This window comes from Lygodium microphyllum, chromosome 3 (assembly GCF_053477565.2).
Source record: "Lygodium microphyllum isolate KBCC chromosome 3, Lygodium_microphyllum_v1.1.10, whole genome shotgun sequence".
In the NCBI taxonomy this organism is placed as follows: domain Eukaryota; kingdom Viridiplantae; phylum Streptophyta; class Polypodiopsida; order Schizaeales; family Lygodiaceae; genus Lygodium; species Lygodium microphyllum.
Window position 1 is genome coordinate 158,732,049 of NC_141137.1, and position 13,668 is coordinate 158,745,716.

General features: G+C 41.2%; 1 protein-coding gene across 2 annotated transcripts in view; it reads right to left on the bottom strand.

Annotated features, from left to right (window-relative positions):
- The window catches only part of LOC148039084 (flagellar WD repeat-containing protein Pf20-like), a 232,084-nt gene that overhangs the window by 13,049 nt on the left and 205,367 nt on the right, over positions 1–13,668 (bottom strand). The window lies entirely within an intron of this gene.

Sequence of the window (13,668 nt, forward strand, 5' to 3'; positions counted from 1 at the left end):
AAGTAACTTTTAGAATCCCATCTATCCTTTCAGTGAAGTCTGGGAGATTGTTCCCAAAGTATTGTCCTCATCAAATGTTTGGCACATTGAGCCATTCCAGATGCACACTTGGTGTAGCCCAGCCTTAGGCAACCCAAAGAACAGTATTTCAGCAAGTTAAAAATACACACGATGGGAGCTAGAATCCGTCTGCTCAACCAAGTGTCACCAATTGAGCCCAAGCTTGGCGCCCCTTTCGTTTTTTCTTTAGATTACAAAGATGCTCCAAATTAGGATAGAATTTGCTGAGATTTCAGTTGTTTCTCATGATAAGACTGCTCTACCAATGCTCATTGACCTCGGCACCATCATAGTTGGACTCAAACCAACTCTTGATACACCATAGATCAATTTGCAGACTTCAGCCTGCTAAAGTCACATGGTTGTAGCCAGTCCACCCCATCACCAAGGGATTCCTGTGCAGTCCCCCCATGCACACTTGGCATGGCCAATACCTTCTAGCTGATTCCCTTTGCTCTGAACATAGAGATCACCCTCAGATATAGCAGCATGGTCCTTGAGGCATCATTTCTAGCTTGTAGACTGGTTGGAGATTGCCCACCATACATACCCCTAAGGACTCCATCTAGGCAGTGTTGAGCTAAAAAATGTCAATTAATTTTAATACCTTCATGAGCGCATTTTAAACAGCCCCAAAACTCGAAATGCTACAAAGTTTCTATGTCCCATAAGCAAACCCACAAACTTTGGTCAGTTCCTCGTCTCTAGATATATGGGCTCTATACTCATCAGCTCATTGCCAGGTCCTCATTGGTGGGAACAAAGGCGCCAGATTTAGGATTCAAAGGGCAATGAAACAAGTATACCCCCTTGCACCTTTCCTCTTCTTATTTGTTGCAGAGGCTTTGAGCTCCTTTCTAAGGGATAGAAATACGGGTATTCGAGGCATCAAACTTCCCATTCCACATGTTGAGGAGTTGTTGGATATAGAGTTTGTAGATGACACATTTGTTTACCTAGATGGGGATGAGGAGAAATTTAGGGCCTTTGTAGCTGCAATGGAGGTCTTCTATAGAGCATTAGCAGCTCTTATTAACTGGCACAAATGCTATGGATTTTGGGTTTGCGATACTTGGTAGATAGATTGAAAACCACGTGAGAATTTCACTTGGGTCCATATATTGGGGATATATGCCATGATAGCTACTAGACCTGACTTAGCATTTGTAGTGGGAGTTGTGGCTCATTATATGGCGACACTTGGTCGACGACATTGGAACATTGTGAAGGGTATCATGAGATATCTTAAGGGCATTGCAAATATATGCATTTGTTATGGTGGCCAGGATATTGGAGTCATGGGTTACATGGACAATGATTATGCAAGACATGCAGATAGTAGACGTCCACCTTTGGCTGTGTCTACACTTTTGCTAGAGATGGTGTTTTTTGGATGTCCAAGGTGCATAAATACACAACCTTGCCTACTTCCTAGGATAAGTATATTGTAGCCATTGAGGCTTGCAAAGAGGCCCTATGGCTAGACCGCCCATCACTATCGTATTTATTCTTTATTCTTTTCTATGGAATTATAAAGTGAAGGCAGTTCACACATTGAGATCGTTGGAGTTCTCACATACCAGTCTCGCTCTCTTAAGTTTCAACCTCCATAGCCATTTCTCTCTTGCTTTTGTTTTTGCTTCTCTCTCTCACTCTCACTTCTACTCACCCTTTCAACTCAGAAGGTTGTCCATATATAGGACAATTATTGTAGACTTTTTATCATTCCTGTAAACGTACAAGATAGTATCTAAGGCACATCTATTAAAGTTTAAGCCTAGAAAGAATTTATCTATCCATTGGTACTATGCTCTAGGAGTTTTTTCAACCCATACAATACCTTCTTTAGTTTACAAACTTTGTAATCAAAATGAGAAGCCTCAAACCCTAGTGGCTGAGTAACATACACATTTTCCTTGAGGCCACCATTCAAAGAACACTAATTTAATATCCATTTGGTAAACTAGTCTCTTTTTATAAGTAGCCACTACAAGTACTATGCAAATAGTAATCATTTTGACAATTGGAATAAATGATTCTTGAAAATCAAATTCTTTGAACTATGAAAATCCATGTGCAACTAATCTAGCTTTCTACTCTTCTAAGGTGCCATCAGCCTTATACTTTACCTTCCAAACCCACTTAGTGCCAATAATTTTCCTTTTTTCTGGTTGATCCACTAGCATCTAAGTGTCATTCTTAATTATTATGCTATTATTCTCAAGTTACATACTTGTTTTCTAGGCTAGATAAGCAAGTGTTTCTTCCAAGTCTGTTGGCTCCTTTACTTCTTTCATCATCCTAGATCCATCAAGGCCATATTGACTACATGAACAGAAGCCCTTATTTGCTCTTTCTTCTCTAAGATATCCTTGGTTCATCTTGTTGAGCTAAAAATGCATTAGCTTTACAAAAACATGTCCAAAACATGCTTAATTAATGAATAACCTTGTTTATTTAAAAGAAATACATTTCTAGAGAGTGTTTGTGTCCCATAAGCACAAACCCACTTGGAAGGGCCCAAACTTTCTATAAATAAGTATGCTACCCTCCATTCAGTCCTCAATCTCGTTTTTGCAAGTAAAGAAAAATCATAGGAAGACCAAGCCTATCAAACCTTGCCTTCCAAGCCATAGATCACATTGCACCAAATGCCATGTGAGGTATTTACCACTGTTGACCCATACAAGGACCCTAGGTCCATTATGGTTTATTGACCCAAATACTCCAACGTCTACCTAGATGACCCCCAATACTTCAAGAAAACCCTTATGCTACAGCTCTAACCTCAACTGCTCAACATACAAAATGAGCAAGATTTTAATGTGTCTCACTTTTGAATTAGCAATCACAAGTCACTTCCTCTTGTCCGTTTAAAGAGTAGCTTACATTGCCACTCAATCAATGAAATGGTAGAAGAATTGACCCAACAAACCAAACGACCCCCCATAGAATGCTTTTTACAACTAGAATCATCTTTTGTTACATTTGCTGCAACTTGCATTTTTAATCTTTCTGTCTCCTCACCTGCATTTTTAGTCTTTCTCTCTTGCACTGTTGTCTACATCACATCCAGCCTTCCTTGGTTGCATATGCTGGTGTTCGACATCTGGAGACTGCCTTGCTACAATGCGGGATCCGTTCGGAGTATGACACACTCTCCAGCTCATTACCCCTACCTTGATTCTTGAGATACAAGATTTCGAGGTTTAGTATTCATTCACTACATAGCGTGTTTATTGCATGAGCATTGTATATTGAGTAATCATATCATTTCATTTATTCAGTGTGTTCATTGTCTCTGAGTCACGCTAACCCTAACTGTGTTTTTTTATTAGTCTGTGCTTTGTTGTACGATTGTTATTTGCGTTTTTATGTTAGGGTATTCCTTTACATGGTATTAGAGCAAGGTTCTCTAAGAGAAACCTAGGCCTTGATCTGAAAGCTCTCCGTAGAAGCAAGAATAACAGTAGGTTCAAATGACTTCGAGCACAACAACACCAGTTCAATCTCCAGGAACATCTATGTCGAGAACCAAGCGAGAGTGGATAGATCAACTCTCTCCACAAAGTTCTGACATGATGGAAGATACTTCTAACTACACAAAAGAAAAGCTATACAAGCTGTCCACTAAAGAATATCATGTGGTCATGGCTTTTAGACGAAAAAAGATTGAAGAGCTCGATCAAAGGATTGCCCTTCAAGAGAAGCTACTCAATGAAGATATGCATGAATTTTTCTCTTCAGATGTTGCCATAAATTTGATGATGTTGCAGGGCCGTCGAGACCTCCATTAGAAATGGACCCCCCTGTTGGAGAAAGAGATCCGGAGTATATTTTATTCTTTCATCCCCTTCTGTCTACTCGAGTGCAAGGTACTTATTCGTCTTTTATTCCTTCGTCTTTTACCTCTTCTGTTTTGCAATATACTGGTAGAAATCATAAGGAAAAAAGAGTATAGTCTGTTGACTACGAAAAAGGTTCTCTTGAGGACCAATTCTTCTATGTTAACACACGTCATTACAGTGCAGGTTGAAAAAACAACTCGAGCATGCCTGGCTGATATTTTGACAAACAGGTGCTATGAGAAAAATCTCAGGGTGAAAAGAAAGGACCTTCCACCACCCCCACCCATAAAGACTCTTGTAGATGCTTATAGCCTCTACTTTGATGGTGCATACAAGAGAACTAAGGATAAGGTAGTCGCAGGCATTGTTGTTTTCTCTCCTTTAGGAGAGAAAATCTATGGTGAAGGAATCATCTTGGAAGGTGTCCACTCTAACAATGAGGCAGAATATCAAGCTTTAATTCATAGTCTTTGTTGGTGTCTTAGTAATTCAATTGAGAGGTTGAATGATTTTGGAGGATTATAAGAAAAAGCCAGATACTTCTTTTCAATTTACTTCTCAAAATCAGAATGAAATTGGTGTTCCTATTTCTTCATTACATCGTGCATCTTCATCATTATCTTTTCATTTTCAATCATTAAATGAAAAAAATGAACAAAATGCATCTTCACCTTTCACTTCACAAATTCAAAACCCACCCATCCCACCATCTTCTTCTGCTGCTTCTCCACTTCACATTGCCGTTTCAAAAACCTCATGTTGCACCGCACATCACACCGAGGGATTATGGAAACATAGACACACTTTTTAGGACCTCATCCTTGCCTTAGGCGGGTAGTATTCCACCTTCATCTCACACACTTTCGGGATCATTGTAGCCTAGGTATCCCGGTCTCTCCCGAGTGTGGATCAATTGGTACCACAATTTGCCTCCATGGCCTTACCTAGTGGACCTTCTAGTCATCTTGCTATGCCCCAATCGAACTTTGGATAAGGCTTTCATGTCCCAGTGCCTCCACCTACACCGGCACCTTATGGAAACATTCGCACTTGGTGCCCAAGTCCTTATATGTTAATGCTTTCTAAGAGGGCACAGAGATGCATGTAGTGCTATTGGTCCTAGCCTTAGGAGATGCCATACAAAAAGGGATTGTGGACATAAGGGCAGGAGTCAATGTGCTTAGCCATGCAGTACTCCATGCTTTGGGTGACCCACCTGTCGAGAATGCTATGTTTAATATTACACTGGCCAATGGAATGAAAGTTATGCCATTCGGAGTGTTGAGGAATTGGCCATTGAAGATCGCAGGTGTCCAGTTTTTAGTGAACTTCATTGCCATGAAGGGAGTGGATTACGACATCCTCATATACGTTTTGAGATTACATGGACTCCCAAACGACATCATCAACAATCGGGGTCCCCAATTCATATCTAGTTTTTGAAAGAGCCTTTGCAACCTTCTTGGAGTCTAAGTCAAGTTATCCATAGTCAATCATCCATAGAGATTGATGATCAAATAGAATGGGTAAATCAAGTCTTGGAACAATATCTCCGCTACACTATCAACTACCATTAGAATGATTGGTTTGAGCTCTTCCCCTTTGCAAAGTTTGCTTATAATAATAGTATCCATGCATCTCCCAAACAAACTTCTTTATTTGCAAACTATGGCCAACATCCAAGGATGGATATACATATCTCCAATCAAGTAAAGAACCCTTTCACCCAAGATAAAGCTCAATACCTAGCAAATATACGCCAAGAACTTAAGTAACAAATCCAAAAGGCTTAAAATCAATGAGTACTATGTGTACCGGCATCGTCTCTAACATCCAGTATACAAAGTCGATAATAAAGTATGGTTACTTACGCATAACCTCTAGATAACAAGGCCCTCCAACAAGCTAGACCACCAAAGATTTGGGCCCTTCACTATCGTAGCCAAATCAACCCAGTTGCTTATTGATTCCAACTTCCCAGCACCATGAAGATCCACCTAGTCTTCCATATTTCCATATTCGAGCCATGCGTTAACTCACTACTTGGGGAAGAGATCTAATCCTCCACCACCTCTCCAAATTCCACCTGTCCAGATTGTAGATCATGAAGAATTTGAGGTCGAGCGTATTTGAGCCATGCCATAGCACACTACTTGGTGGGGGGGGGGGGGGGGAGGAGAGATCTAATCCTCCACCACCTGTCGAAATTAAAGATCATGAAGAATTTGAGGTAGACTTGAGGATCTCCCAAGGTCACTTGGAATGCCTTGTTCATTGGAAAGGATATGGCATCAATGATCGCATTTGGAAGCTTGCAGAATATCTCCAAAGAGCACCTCTCATAGCGGTCCATTCTAGACACTTAATACACAGTTTTTTTGCTTATAAGTTGAAGGTGCTAGAAACTTGAAAAGTGCATTAAAGCTTTCTTGAAAGTAGATTGAATAAGAGTCTCAATGTCAATGATTATCTCATTGATGTTGAAGCTTCAATTGATTGTATAAACTCTCCTATGAGCCATATGAGTAAGAAACTATAACAAATTTTAGAGACTAGAGGATTGCAATGGCTATTTTGAGAAAGAAAATGAAAGTTATGGGGACGAAAATCAAAGCATTCAATGATGCTTATGAGGTTGTATTTAATGTATATGCAAGTGGACTTGCATTTAAGATGGCATTGGTAAATCACATGAAGACTATTGCACTGGTTTGCAACATTCAAGAGCAAAGAGAGGTTGAAGCACAATTGAGAAGAGTCCATGAGAGTGTCAAACAAAATTCAAATTCCCAAGAGGTTCCTCCTACTAAAGTTCAAGTTCTTTAAGTATCACTTGAGGGCATAGAAGAATCAAGCCGAGATATAGTAAGTCTAATTATGAAAGACAAATTAAAGGCTACTTCAGGTGTTTAAACTTCGTTCCTTCTCCTTTCATTAAGGAATATACATTGATGTAATTTTGATTTTTTACATGAGAAGTTACCCCCATTAACATTTGTGATGCTTTTTTTTTCTTTGGTGATATTGCTTAAAGAAACTATGTCTTTAGTTTTTTTATTTTTTGCAAAAGGTACCAAGCATATTTGGTTTAAGAAATCTATTTAAGTAAATTTTTTGCTAAAATAGTATTAAAGAGCTTATTAAAACTTATCATCTTTCATAAGATGAATCCGACAAAACTTGGACCAAACCACCAAGCCGCTCCTCGTGAAACTCATCGCTAGAGGAGGGGGTGATGTCACGAACATGCATGATTAAGTGTATGGATTAATTCTTGCTCATGCCATATAAATTCACACGCCATGCAAAGGCACCCTTAATAGGACATCCTGTCAAGATTGTGGGAGAGAAGGAAGGAGTCTTACTTGTAGCTTTCTTGCTTGCACAATGGGGGAATACACAAAGAGGTGGAGATTGAAAACAGTTTTCCTCTTCTTAGTTGTGTAAGCCAAAAGAAGTCTTATACAAAGAAATAGAAGAGCCCTATATATGGGTCTCAAACCAAACTCAACTAACTAAGGTGACATACTAACTGAGCTATGAACTAGAGTAGATAAGGATAGCTGTCATCTAGCTATTATTCATGGGTGGTATACCAACCGCATTTGAAAACTAACAAGTCGGTGACATAAATGCACAACGGTCACCCTGGCATATCACGAGTGGAGCTCGATATCTCAACACTTCCCCTCGAGCTCAATCCCAATTCCTGCACACCAAGTAGATCTCTGAACTTGTGCAACTTCTCTACGCCCAATGCCTTCGTAAATATGTCAACTACTTGATCCTCTGTGCTGACATAAACTAGATCAATAAGACCTAGTAAAACCCTCTCCCGCACATAGTGATAATGCACCTCAATGTGCTTTGTTCTAGCATGATAGACTGGGTTATTTGCCAAGTGTATACTACTCATGTTGTCACAATAAATGACAACTGGCCCATCTGTAGGCTGATGCATATCATAAAGTAGCTTATGCAACCAAGCTACCTCACATGTAGGCATTGCTGCACCCCTGTACTCAGCCTTTGTGCTCGACAAGGCAACTGTAGGCTGTTTCTTGCTGCTCCAAGTGACTGCAGCACTCCCAAAAGAGAACACATATCCACTCGTAGATCGTCTATCAGAAATACTACCAGCCCAATCAACATCAGTGTATCCATGCAACTGTATCTGAACCCCAGTCTCATAAAGTAGTCCATACTGCAATGTAAACTTCACATATTTGAGTATGCGTCTAGCCGCATCCAAATGTGGTTTCCTTGGAGCCTGTATAAATTGACTTGCCAATCCAACAGCATAGCTCAAATCTGGCCTGGTAATAATCATATAAATCAAACTTCCTACTACGCGTCTGTACATAGTAGGGTCTTCTAGAAGCTCACCTGCATCTATGCTCAGCTTCACATTCTGCTCCAAAGGAACTAAAATAGGCTTACAGCCTGTCATCCCATATTTAGACAGCATGTCCAATCCATACTGCCTTTGCAAGAGCTGTATCCCACTTGATGATCTAATCACCTCAATGCCCAAGAAATAACGTAGCTCTCCCAAATCCTTCATCTCAAACTTCTGCTTCAATAGCATTTTCACATGAAGGATATATTCATTACTGTCACCTGTTATAATCAAATCATCAACATAAATGACAAGTAGCATAATACCTTTCTCTGTTTTTCTCACATAAAGTGAGAAATCTGCCTTGGAAATCTGAAGGCCAATAGTGACAAGATACTGTCCTATCTTGTCAGACCATGCTCTAGGTGCTTGCTTTAAACCATACAAGGCATTCTTCAACCTGCAAACAAACTCAGGATGAACAGCATATACATAACCTGGTAGCTGCTCCATATAGACCTCTTCTTGCAAATCACCATGCAAGAATGCATTCTTTACATCCATCTGATATAAAGACCATCCCTTTGATGCAGCCATAGCAATGACTGCTCTTACGGTTGCCATCCTTGCAACCGGACTGAATGTTTCTTCATAATCAATGCCATACGTTTGTGCATACCCCTTGACTACTAATCTTGCCTTGTATCTGTTCACAGAACCATCTGCATTGTGCTTCACCTTATAAACCCACTTACAGCCAATTGCATTCTTACCTTTAGGCAAAGGTACCAATTTCCATGTAGCATTTGCTTCCAAGGCATCCATTTCTTCATCCATGGCTTTTTCCCATTTTTCTTTTCTCATGGCTTGCTCAAAAGAAGTGGGTTCTGGTTCCTGTATCACTTTGACCATATAGGCATAGTGAATGGCTGTAGATCCATCATATTTCAGCCTATCCATAGGATACCTAGCTCTGGTAGACCTGCGCAAAGTAGGTTCACTCCCAGGTGCTCTCAAAACATCCCTAGTCTTCCTCACTCCAGGTGTAAGGATAGAAGGAATACCTAACTCATCATCAATGCTCTGTTCTGAGCCACTGGATTCACCATCCACATAAGAGTGACCTGCATTCACATCAAACATGGGCTGATCTACCTTCTCTTTTCCTTTTCGTGATACCTGCATACCACTATCTACATTGCTTTGAGAAGATTCTCCTGATCTCAATCTGCCTGTCCATGGCGAAGAATGTAAACCACTGCTAGAGGACGCTCCAGGTCCACTAATATTTTGTGACTGCTGCTGTGAATTCAGTGCAGCATTATCATTTTGTGCATCTACATCATCAATCACATTTACTGGTTTATACCAGCTACTCATCTCATAAAAAACATCTCTGCTCACTGTAAACTTACGAGTAGAAGGATTATAGCATCTATACCCTTTTTGCTGCAGAGAGTAACCAATAAAGATGCACTTCTCAACTTTTGGATCGAACTTGGATCTCAACTCATCTGGTACATGAACATAGACAATGCAACAAAAAATTTTCAAATGAGAAATATCTGGTTTCCTACCAGTATACCTCTCCTCTGAAGTCATCCCATGTATTGCTGCAGTGGGAGTCCTGTTCATTATGTAGACTGCTGTAGCAACTGCTTCAGCCCAGTAAAAATCTGGCAAGTCTTTTTCGTTGAGCATGGGACGAGATACCTCTCCAATATGCCTATTTTTACTTTCTGCAATTCCATTTTGTTGTGGGATATGACTGTATGAATATTGCTGCTTTATGCCATGCTCCTGCACGAACCTTGCAAACTCATTTGAGAGGTACTCTCCCCCTCTATCTGACCTTTGGCATTTTATTTGTAGGCCTGTTTCTTTTTCAACCATAGCTTTAAGAGTTTTAAAATGCCCAAAAATTTCACTTTTCTTTTTCATAAAATACACCCAAACTTTTCTGCTATAGTCATCAATAAAAGTGACAAAATAATGACAGTCTCCAAGAGATGCAGCTTTAGTAGTCCACACATCAGAGTGGATTAATTCCAATGGCTTCTTACCCTCTTGAACATGTCTAGGAAATGCTTTCCTTGCCTGTTTTCCAAATTGGCAGGCTTCACATACCTTATGCATTTTTGCAACCTTGAATTTAGGCAATCCTGCAACAATATTTTGGGCCTGCATTGATTTAAGTCGCTGTACATTAACATGACCAATGCGTTTATGCCAGATATCAATATCTGCAACAACACCGGTCCCATGTACAAACATTGCTGCACTCAATTCAGGCATGTCTGCATCCAATGTAAACATTATGCTATTCTTCTTTCCTTTTGTTATAAAGCGACATTTATTTTTCATATCCTCAACAAAGCATCCATGAGGATTAAATCTGACCTACAAGCCCTGCTCAACCATTTGACCAACAGAAACCAGATTCTTAGTGATATTCGGAACATGAAATACTTCGGACAGGTATTTTTTTTTCCCATCCTGCATAGACAAAGGAATTTTTCCAATCTGCACAATAGGATGTGCAGTACCATCACCGATCCCCATAAGGAAATTCGTCATTCTAAACTTCCATGCTTAGAAGTTGTTCTTGTCAAGCTTTTCAGTGACAATCTGTAAAAGAGAATCAGACGCCATTACAGAACACTGCAAAAAATTCTGTCACTGCAAAAAACATAGCTTCACCCTCACAAGGGCAAATCTGCAAAACTGACGAAAGTGGTATTTGACCACACAGTCACTTCCTAGTGACGATTTTGCATAAACAGGAACCAAGGATGATTTTGTAACTTCCAATGTCTCTGTACACAAGCATACGATGCAATTTCTGTGGTAACTTTTCACCGACCTATAGAACAGTGGTCGCATAGCATAAAACAAGGCCTTTTTCTGAGTGCGTGCAGAAATCTTCCGCCTCCAAAACAAGCCCCGAAATGGCCTCAAATAAAAAAAACAGGGTCACCGAGTGCTAAAGCTCCGTCCCGCAACATATACTGCCCTCTTGCTTCACCGCGAAGGGTGTCTCAACCTGAGACAATGCACTTCTGCACTTTTCGACTGTACTACCTGCAGAGACTTGCTCCCACACCAGAAAAATGAAAGCAACACTGGTCTTCTTACCAGAACACCGCGAACTTGGCTTGCTTTCTTGAGCTCCTTACCACAAACCTGGCTTTGATACCATGTTAAGATTGTGGAAGAGAAGGAAGGAGTCTCACTTGTAGCTTTCTTGCTCGCACAATGGGGGAATACACACAGAGGTGGAGGCTGAAAACAGTTTTTCTCTTCTTAGTTGTGTAAGCCAAAAGAAGTCTTACACAAAGAAATAGAAGAACCCTATATATGGGTCTCAAACCAAACTCAACTAACTAAGGTGGCATACTAACTGAGCCACGAACTAGAGTAGATAAGGATAGCTGTCATCTAGCTATTATTCATGGGTGGTGTACCAACCGCATCTGCAACTAACAAGTCGGTGACATAAATGCACAACGGTCACCCTGGTATATTACGAGTGGCTCGATATCTCAACACATCCTTGAGCCAACCATGCAGACCCAACCTTGCCATGTCATCATAGAACCTTCAAGAAGATATGCAACGTCATCAACCGCATCATCAATGATGTCATCATGGAACATTCTAGAAGATGTTTAGCCACCTTCCACCACCTATAAAAGAAGGAGCTCGTTATAGAGCTCCTCAGTCTTTGCCAATGCCAGTCTTGGAAGCTCAAGGAGTTGAGATCTCCAAGTAACTTTGAGTTCCAGTTCTAGTTTTTATCTAGTCATGGTATCTAGTCTTGTCTTGTCTTTTATTATACTCCTATTGTCTTGTCACCTTGTAATCTTGTAGTACGAGATCTTGTCTAGTACTGTCTTGTAATTCTGATATCTAGTATCCATACCTACGTTCTTGGGTTGTGGGATCCTTCATATCCTATTGAGTCTTATTGTCTATACCTACGGTCGCGAGTTGTGGGATTCTCTGTATCTTGTTAAATTATCATTGTACCTCGTGCCCATACATCGGATTATTTTATAATTAGGATTCTTGTAACAAATCTTGCATCTGGATCCTATGGGATTTTCTTCATGGTATAGGATGGGGGGGGTTTGGTCCTTGACAGTGGGTAGCAGAATGAGGAGATCATTGTCTTTCCTTGGAGGAGGATTCGTGTGGTTGGTCTCCAGGGAAAGACCCGGCATCTGGACCGTTGTGTTTTGGGAGGAGTTCCAAGAGTGGTGCCTCTAGATATGGGAGAGCAGGCCACTTGATGAGTTGGAGTGGGACCTTGGAGAGAAGCTGTGGCTGGCAACTGCGGTCGCCAAGAAGCCACTGAGGTTTTAGAAGTACACACCTAGCATTGGTAGACATGTATTGATGCAGGAGGACATGGATTGGGCGCCTTCGCGTACGATACTGGGCGGAGCACAGCATCATGGATGCCTTCCGTCAGACTTTTTAGCACCGTGTATGGGACAGTTGGAGACCGAGGAGGGTGTTGTATTTCCTATGGCTTTTGACATATGGAGGTCTAGCAGTTGGAAGTTGGCTAGCCCAGATGCAGTAGGATGGAGGGTGTAAACACTACCCACGGGAGCTTTTGGAAACTCCAAAGCACTGCCTTTGGTCTTGTGAGGTCGCATAGCTCGTGTGGAGAGGATCCTACCACATTCTCCGTCGTGTGGCACCCAGCCTTGGATGCATCTCGTGGGGAGCTTTTGGTAGCATGCAATCAACCACAGGGCCGTCATCTTTTGTTTGAGGCCAAGATGCAGGACACGATTTTCATCATTGAGGCTAGATCTTGCGCAGTGGTCGGCTTGGAAGCTTTATCCGTCCACCAAGTACTGGAGCCCCACAACAAACCGCTCTGAGGTATGGGAGATCATAGGGAGTCTTATAGGATGGCACATCTAGAAGACATATTGTCAGGAGGTTTTTGGTGGGGAGCGCCTTTTAGTACAGGCGACCTTGGTAGAGCTTTGAACTTCCATTATCCACTCTCTCTGCAGCTGGTGTGACTAGGTGCAAGGCGAGTCTCAAGCTCGTCAAGAGCTCTGTTTTCACTTTCTGCGCACCTGGGGCGGCCAAGACCTGTTCTTCATGATGCAAGTAGGCAGCCCCAAATGGCGATACACCCCCCATCCATGGCTTCTTGCCCCCATCCCCCCCAGACCGCCTTGAGAGGCTTGTATACATGATGTATTTGTGACTTTGCATCAGCTCCAGCTAGTCTATTGAGCATGAGCACTCCGTTGTAAATCAGCCTTTTGAGTAATATAATTAGCCACATTTTACTTTGCAAAAAAAAAAGACAGTGCCCAAGAGAATCAAGTTAGAAGTTGGTTTGTGAATGAAAGTGAGATTGAGATATCATTTGAAACAGCAAGGAATCGAATA